We start from the raw sequence: 6,000 nt of genomic DNA, 5'->3' as shown, positions 1-6,000 counted from the left end.
TTCTTGCAGCAGCTGGGCACTGTAACAGCTCCAGAGCTGCTCTGTAAGGCAAATAAAAGGGTGTGGGCCATGCAACACCACCTGTAGTTCGCATTGTGCGTTGGAAGGCACAAAGTAAGCAGACGGGAGAAGTCAGGATAGTGCGCAAGGGCATAGAAGGGAGGGGCTCAAGAAAAGAGAAGTGGAAACAGACAGCAAACTAGGCTGGAGAGAGACCTGAGACAATGAGATCTAAATTATACCAGAGCCAACTAGGGGAAAGCACAAATGCAGCCCCCCCCCCCCACAAATTATGCAGTCGAGATTCCCACATTTGGGGAAATCACAGAGGTCAGCATACCCAGAATGCAATGAATGAACCTCACCCTGGGAAAACAATCTTCATGACCATGGTATCACCTAAGCAAAATAAGTATGATTTGAGATAGGGCTGGGGAGGGCCGCTGCTCAGGCACACCTCCGTCAAGTAAAGGAGATTCAACTGAGGCAGCACAAGGGAACTCTCATCTGGGGACAACAACTGCAGGGAGAACACATTTTCAGACGAATGTGTGAGGGCAGAAGGCTGCCTAATACTGAAGCACCCCCCAAACAACAAACCAAATGCAACAACTAGTGCAAGCATTCCTGGGGGAAGGCCTGCAGCAGATGGATTCGCATATGGTGATGTCATCCAAGCAATGGGTATAGTTGGCTGCAACCCTCGTCTGCATATGAAAAGAGAAAATGGTCACGCAGGGCATGGCGGCCTTTGTGGGGTTGCGCTTGGATGACCCCTAGATCGCTTTATACACCCCCATCAGTGTGGGGCTCATGTTGGCCATGCCCCAGCCCCTGAAGCATTCAAGCTGATTTCTTGCAGCAGCTGGACCCAGTAACAGCTCCAGAGTTGCTCTACAAGACAAGTAAAAGGGTGTGAGCCATGCAGCAGCACCTGTAGTTTGCATACACACATATATAGGACAGCATCTCTTATATGCCCCAGGGGCAATAAAATAGTATCCTTATCTAGGGTATCCGTCCATGCCGCTACAGCACTACACATACACACCCAGGCAGACGCAATTGCCGGTCTGAGTAAGGTACCTGAATGTGTATAAATGGACTTCAGGGTAATCTCCTGTTTGCGGTCAGCAGACTCTTTGAGGGTAGCCGTATCCTGGGACGGGAGGGCTAACTTCTTGGATAAGCGTGTTAATGCTTTGTCCACCCAAGGGGAGGATTCCCATCGTAACCTATCCGTTGATGGGAAAGGATACGCCATAAGAATCCTTTTGGAAATCAGCAGGAGATTCCCAAGCTTTTTCACATAACTCGTTCAGCTCGTGTGAGGGGAAAAGGTTACCTCAGGCTTCTTTCCCTTGTACATATGTACCCTCTTGTCAGGGATAGGGGGCTCCTCTGTGATGTGCAAAACATCTTTTATTGCCATAATCATATATCAAATGTATTTTGCCAATTTTGGCTGTAACTTTGCATCATCGTAATCGACACTGGAGTCAGAATCCGTGTCGGTATCTGTGTCAACAATTTGGATAGTGGGCACTTATGAGACCCTGACAGTCCCTGCGACATAGGATCAGGCATGGGTTGAGACCCTGACTGTCCCAAAGCTTCAGCCTTGTCTAATCTTTTGTGCAATGAGTTTACACTAGCATTTAAAACACTCCACATATCCATCCAATCAGGTGTCGGCGGAGACACCACATTCATTTGCTCCCGCTCCTCTCTAATATAGCCTTCTTCCTCAGACATGTCGACACACGCGTACCGACACACCACACACACAGGGAATGCTTTTACTGAAGACATTTCCCCCACAAGGCCCTTTGGCAGAGCTGGCCCTAACCAATATGATGCCCTAGGCAAGATTTTGCCTGGTGCCCCCTAGCACCACCGCTGGTTCCGCCTCTGACCTTGCACCTCTTTCCCAGCACCATCAACCCTCACCCATAACAGTACTTATTTTGGTGTTTGTACCCCCTATATTTTAAACAGGAACAGTTCGCACATTTGGCGCACAGTCCAAAAAGGGGTGTGTTTTTGCTGGCAATGGGCATGTCCACACAATAGTACCCCCAATTAAAATTCCGCCACACAGTACTGCAATTTTATTCACATTTGATCACGCGATAGTGTCCATAATTCACATTACATCCCACAGTAGTATCACTTTACCTTATAAACGTTACTTCTCACAGTAGTGCTCCTTATTCACATTACATCACACTGAATTGCTCCTTATTTACATTACACCACACCCTATTGCTCTTTATTCACATTAGACGACACAGTAAATGCCCTTTCTATACGCAACGCTACATATTAGAGCACCTTATACACATAATGCCACACATTAGTAATGCATTTATACACATAATTCCACACAGTAATGCCCCTTACACATATGAGACACATCATTAATGTCCTTATAAACATAATGCGTCTTACACATTATGACAACCTTTATTAATGCCCTTTTACACATAATGGCCCTCATTCCGAGTTGTTAGCTCGCAAGCTGCTTTTAGCAGCATTGCACACGTTAAGCCGCCGCCTACTGGGAGTGAATCTTAGCTTATCAAAATTGCGAACGAAAGATTAGCAGAATTGCGAATAGACACTTCTCAGCAGTTTCTGAGTAGCTCCAGACTTACTCGACAACTGTGATCAGTTCAGTCAGTTTCGTTCCTGGTTTGACGTCACAAACACACCCAGCGTTCGCCCAGACACTCCCACGTTTCTTCAGACATTCCCGCGTTTTACCAAGAAACGGCAGCGTTTTTTCACACACACCCATAAAACGGCCAGTTTCCGCCCAGAAACACCCACTTCCTGTCAATCACACTACGATCAGCAGAACAAAGAAAAAACCTCGTAATGCCGTGAGTAAAATACCTAACTGCATAGCAAATTTACTTTGCGCAGTCGCAGAGCGAACATTGCGCATGCGCAATTAGCGGAAAATCGCTGCGATGCGAAGAAAATTACCGAGCGAACAACTCGGAATGACCACCCTTGCGCATGCGCAATTAGCGGAAAATCGCTGCGATGCGAAGAAAATTACAGAGCGAACAACTCGGAATGACCACCAATGTCCCTTACACATATGCCGCACATTATTAATGCCCTTATACACATAATGACACACATAGTGCCCCTTACACATATGTTGCACATTATTAATGCATTATTACATGACACACATAATGCTCCTTACTCATATTCCGAACACTACTGCACAATCAACCCACTCACATGCACACAGCACTCACACTGCCACTAACACTGTGACCTCTGCCTCTGCTTGGATACAGATGTGTCCTCATAAATCTTGCCTCAATGCTAAAGTTGGGGCACCTTTTTTTATTAAAATGCATCTTATTTGCATTGCTATGTTGCTAGGATGCACACGCAGCTTCTGCTGATTAAAATGATATGCAGCACGCCTATATACTGTGTGAGACTGTGGCTGTATCTGCATATGAAATGCTACACACAGAATATAGGCATGCCGCATATCATTTTAATCAGCAGAAGTTGCTGATGCCCCTAGGCATATCAAATGCCCTAGGCAATTGCCTAGTTTGCCTATGCCTATGGCCGGCTCTGCCCTTTGGAGAGACAGAGAGAGAGTATGCCAGCACATACCCCAGCGCTATATAACCCAGGAATAGCACAGTAACTTAATGTTTGCACAGTAGCGCTGCTGTATGTAATTTGCGCCAAATTATGTGCCCCCCTCTCTTTTCAACCCTCTTGTCTACCGTGGTATAAGCAGGGGAGAGTCCGGGGAGCTTCCTCTCAGCGGTGCTGTGGAGAAAAAATGGCGCTGGTGAGTGCTGAGGGAGAAGCCCCGCCCCCTCGGCGGCGGGCTTCTGTCCCGCTTAAACTGTACAATTGGCGGGGGCTCATACATATATACAGTGCCCAGCTGTATATATGTTATATTTCTGCCAAAAAGAGGTTTATATTGCAGCCCAGGGCGCCCCCCCTGCGCCCTGCACCCTTACAGTGACCGGAGTATGTGAGGTGTATGGGAGCAATGGCGCACAGCTGCAGTGCTGTGCGTTACCTCAATGAAGATCATGAAGTCCTCTGCCGCCTCTGAAGTCTTCTTTTCTTCTCATACTCACCCGGCTTCTATCTTCCGGCTCTGCGAGGGGGACGGCGGCGCGGCTCTGGGACGGACGGCGAGGGTGAGATCCTGCGTACCAATCCCTTTGGAGCTAATCCCTTTGGAGCTAATGGTGTCCAGTAGCTTAAGAAGCAGGACCTTGCAACTCGGAGAGTAGGGCTGCTTCTCTCCCCTCAGTCCCTCGATGCAGGGAGTCTGTTGCCAGCAGTGCTCCCTGAAAATTAAAAACCTAACAAAATACTTTCTGTCAGAAAGCTCAGGAGAGCTCCTGAAAAGCACCCAGTCTCCACTGGGCACAGTATCAAACTGAGGTATGGAGGAGGGGCATAGAGGGAGGAGCCAGTGCACACCCAGAACTAAAGTCTTTCTTAAAGTGCCCATGTCTCCTGCGGAGCCGTCTATCCCCATGGTCATTACGGAGTCCCCAGCATCCTCTAGGACGTTAGAGAAAATAGGATTTTAATACCTACCAGTAAATCCTTTTCTCTTAGTCCGTAGAGGATGCTGGGCACCCGTCCCAGTGCGTACTGTGTCTGCAGTTATTAAATGGCCCTTAACTCCAGAACATTTATGTGGAGACAACTTTCCCGACTTGACCATCTTCCTTGGACGTTTTCCCCCTGTGTGACTGCTCCCCAGCCTCGGAGGGTTGCATCCATGGTCCCTAGGATCCAGTCCTGGATCCCGAACCTTCGCCCCTCTAGGAGGTGAGAACTGTGCAGCCACCAATGGAGTGAGATTCTGGTCTTGGAAGACAGGATTATCCTCCGGTGCGTGTGTAGGTGGGATCCGGACCACTTGTCCAACAGGTCCAACTGGAACACTCTGGCATGGAACCAGCCAAACTGAATGGGCTCGTAGGCCGCAACCATCTTACCCAGCAACCAAATGCATTGATGGATTAACACTCTTGCTGGTTTCAGAATTTGTTTGACCAGACTCTGGATCTCCAGAGCCTTTCCACTGGAAGAAAACCTCTTCTGTGTCCAGTATCACTCCCAAAAACAACAACCGCGTCATTGGGACCAACTGCGATTTTGGCATGTTTAGGAGCCAACTATGTTGTTGAAGAACTGTCAGGGAGAGTGCAATGTTTTGCACTAACTGGTCCCTGGATTTCGCCTTTATCAAAAGATCATCCAAGTAAGGGATAATTGTTACTCCTTGCTTGCGATCACCCTGGTTAAAATCCTCGGAGCCGTGGACAGACCAAACGGCAATGTCTGAAATTGGTAATGACAATACTGAATTGCAAACCTCAGGTAGCTTGATGCAGAGGCTAAATGGGAACATGTAAGTAGGCATCCTTTATGTCTACCAAAACCATGAAATCTCCTTCCTCTGGACTGGAGATCACTGCACTGAGAGATTCCATCTTGAAATTTAATTCAGATTTCAGATTGGTCTGACTGAGCTGTCCGGCTTAGGGACCACGAAGAGGCTTGAATAAAAACCTTCTCCCTGCTGACTAAAGCCGATTTGAACAATCGGTGAGGGGGAACGTCTTGAAACCCCAGTTTGTACCCTTGGGACACTATTTGTAAAACACACGAGTCCATGTCCGAATGAATCCAGAACTGACTGAAGAGTTTTAGACGTGCCCCCACTGGTGCGGGCTCCTGCAAGAGAGCCCCAGCGTCATGCGGTGGATTTGGCAGAAGCAGAGGATGATCTCTGCTCCTGCGATCTTGAAGAGGATGCAGACCTCTTCCCTCTTCTCCTTCCTCTACCTGCAAAGAAAGGGGAATCTTAACTTCTTGCATATCTATTGGGCCGAAATGACTGCATCAGATAATGATGCGTCTTCATCCGTTGGGAGGGAACATAGGGCAAGAAGGTTGACTTACCTGCGGGAGCTGCCG

The 6,000-nt window shown here is 48.0% G+C and overlaps 1 non-coding gene across 1 annotated transcript; it reads right to left on the bottom strand.

Moving 5' to 3' along the window:
• Nucleotides 1-252: 252 nt before the first annotated feature.
• Nucleotides 253-416, bottom strand: LOC135032635 (U1 spliceosomal RNA). Its single transcript, XR_010228127.1, has one exon. It is a non-coding gene; the product is annotated as a U1 spliceosomal RNA (small nuclear RNA).
• Between the last annotated feature and the right edge of the window lie 5,584 nt (nucleotides 417-6,000).

This window comes from Pseudophryne corroboree, unplaced genomic scaffold, assembly GCF_028390025.1.
Source record: "Pseudophryne corroboree isolate aPseCor3 unplaced genomic scaffold, aPseCor3.hap2 scaffold_550, whole genome shotgun sequence".
Lineage (NCBI taxonomy): Eukaryota > Metazoa > Chordata > Amphibia > Anura > Myobatrachidae > Pseudophryne > Pseudophryne corroboree.
The sequence above is the reverse complement of the archived record's forward strand: the minus strand, read 5'-3'. Positions and strand labels throughout refer to the sequence as shown.